Genomic DNA, 2,670 nt, shown 5'->3' with positions numbered 1-2,670 from the left:
GTATGCGCCACAGCCTATTAATAGAGAACAAAAAAGCTCCCAGGAAACAGATCATTGGGTAGTGGCTTGGATTCTGTAAAAGTGAAAAACTTAGTTCACCTTAAGTACTGAGAAAGCCAAATGACTAAAAGACCACAGTTCAGATAGACCTGCTCGAGGTCTCTATACGGACCAACAGGGAAAGACCTAGAGTATCCTCAGCTTGAGGTACAGCAGGTATACAGTCTGGAAGGAGGTATTCAGGCAGCGGGAAACCGAATACTCCCAGACCCTAATTTCAATGGGCTAATTTTAAAAAGAGAGCAAATCAAATACGGGGTGCCACTCACAAGTGTGATGCCTTTATGGACACCTGATAGCATTCAAAAAAATGTTGAAAACATGTCCAGCTAACCAGTAAGTCTTTCTAGGAGATGTCTGTGTGTATAGCGCAGAGGACCATTAGGTTTGACAAGGCTGGCAATCCAGCATTAATTCCTATGGAAATAAAAGAAAAAAAAATCTGATCTGTTGGCCTACAGGGCTGGGCAGAGAAGAAGCAAAAGCTCCAGAGTGATTGCAGATTCTCTGAAACCTGCTTTGATTTGAGGGAAGAAGAGCCAGATTTTCAGTCTAGAGTTGACAGGTGAGTGGCCGACTCTAACCCATACCACATGCAATTAGTTCTGGTCATCCTATAGTTGATGGGCAACTCATACTAAGCAGAGAAAGGGAACTAGTTAGGGAAGAAGGGGGGTCACTTTTCATCTTTTAAAGTCTTAGTTTATATTTTAACTTCAAATATATTCAGTGCCTCAGATACAATTTAATCTTAAGTCTTTAAAGGCCCCATGAAACAAAAGTATACTTTATTTCTTCCTGCAACTCTAGTTTTACCCTGACTTAGAATCCACAAACTTCATCAGACCATCTGTGCTCATGGATTTGGGCCTTTCTAGGGGAAGCCTAGGGTTCGGCTCCAGATGAGCTGTGCCAGCACACCCAGTGCCCAAGATACCCCAAACAGGACTGTGTAGTAATTCATCTCCTTCATGCCATAGTACTGAAGCAGCACCCCACTGTGAGCATCAACATTGGGCCATGGATTCTTGGCCTTGCCTTGTTCTAAGAGGATATTGGGCACAATCCTGTACAATTGAGCAACCAGCTTAAACATGGGATCATTAGGCAGGTGTTTCAGAGCAAACTCTCGCTGACAGGAGTATCGTGGATCAGTCTTCCTTAGTACTGCATGACCATAGCCTGGCACAACCTGTCCTGAGTTGAGTGTGTTCCAGATGTAGTCTCGTAACTTCTCATCTGACACATCTTTGCCAACTTCTATCTGTAACTGTGTTAGCCAGACAAGCACTTCCTGATTTGCCAATCCATGTATGGCTGCTGCAAAGGACAGGTAAGGATCTGAAAGGGCACTGCCACCAGACGGCTGGTATGTGCACTTACATTGCCACCCTCATGGTCACTGTGGATGGTGAGGTACAAACGCATAAGCTCAGTAAACTGAGCATCAGTATATCCTAACATGTTGGTGAAACTGTGGGACCAGTCCAGCTTAGAATCAATGGCCCCAATACTGCTTCCCTCCCGATAAAGATTCCGGTAGATCTTCGCTGCAACACCGGGTAGCTTTGCGATCAGATCCATACAGTCTTCATAAATCAACTCCCAGTACTAGGCTCGGTTGATACCCTCTGCATATGCCCGGGCAAAGTTACTTTCACTGTTGAGGGCTGTTATAGCTGCACTGAACTGAGACATCGGGTGTAGATTGGTGGAAAAGTTGTCCAATATAGTGACCACATGAGATGGCAGAGCTGCTCTCTTTGCCCATTCTTGTGAGAGCCAAGATACCTGTTGGTCTGTAGGAATCTCTCCAGTTACCAGCAGCCAAAATAAACCTTCAGGGAGGGTTCCTCCCCACCCTCAGCCTTGGGCAGCTTTTTCTGGCATTCAGGAATACTACGGCCTCTGAAACGAATGCCCTCATCAGGATCAAGAACTGATGTTTTCATATACCAGACCCTCCATGCCTCTCATGCCACCATACATCATGGCCACCGTAATTTGGCCCACCACCGTCTTGTCATGTTGCTGCCTGAAAGTCTTAATTCTGGCTTGCTCCATTAGGTATCATGTTGGCCAGAATATCTTTTAGGTTCGTAGAAGCTCTAGCATGCCGGGCAGCAAGAACAAGGCAGGATGAATTCTTGGCTCCCAACAGCCGGATGCGAGCCGCAGTGTGAGTAAAGCCATGATGGGTGAATTCCGGGTTCTGCTGCGGCAGAGAATGGAGCCACAGCGGCTGCAGCAGGAACCGCGCCAACCCGTGGACAAGGTTGAAAGGAGGCGACCGGGGGAGACGGGTAGACAAAACTGACCATGGACGCCCCGGCTCGGGGTCCCTCTTCCTTCATTTTTATCCTAAATTTTTCCCTCCTGACTCCCTTCTCTGCAAGTTGTATAATTCATTTTCAACGTAGTATCTAGTGAGCATCACTGCTGCAGCAATTCACCCTTTGTCCCACCATTTCTGTGTTCCTGGTTTCCCCTCCCTCAAACAGACAAACTTACATAGAAGAAATAGGAACAGAAATGAAAAAACAGGGCCAAAGGGTTAGAAAAAGATGCAAAATAGCATAAATCTTCTGCTTCACTTTATGGAGTTCATTT

The 2,670-nt window shown here is 46.1% G+C and overlaps 1 pseudogene; it reads right to left on the bottom strand.

Annotated features, from left to right (window-relative positions):
• Positions 1 to 266: 266 nt before the first annotated feature.
• Positions 267 to 2,414, bottom strand: LOC150061600 (citrate synthase, mitochondrial pseudogene; annotated as a pseudogene).
• Between the last annotated feature and the right edge of the window lie 256 nt (positions 2,415 to 2,670).

Source organism: Megascapheus bottae, chromosome 6 (genome assembly GCF_031878675.1).
Source record: "Megascapheus bottae isolate mThoBot1 chromosome 6, mThoBot2.hap1, whole genome shotgun sequence".
Taxonomy (NCBI): Eukaryota; Metazoa; Chordata; class Mammalia; order Rodentia; family Geomyidae; genus Megascapheus; species Megascapheus bottae.
The sequence above is the reverse complement of the archived record's forward strand: the minus strand, read 5'-3'. Positions and strand labels throughout refer to the sequence as shown.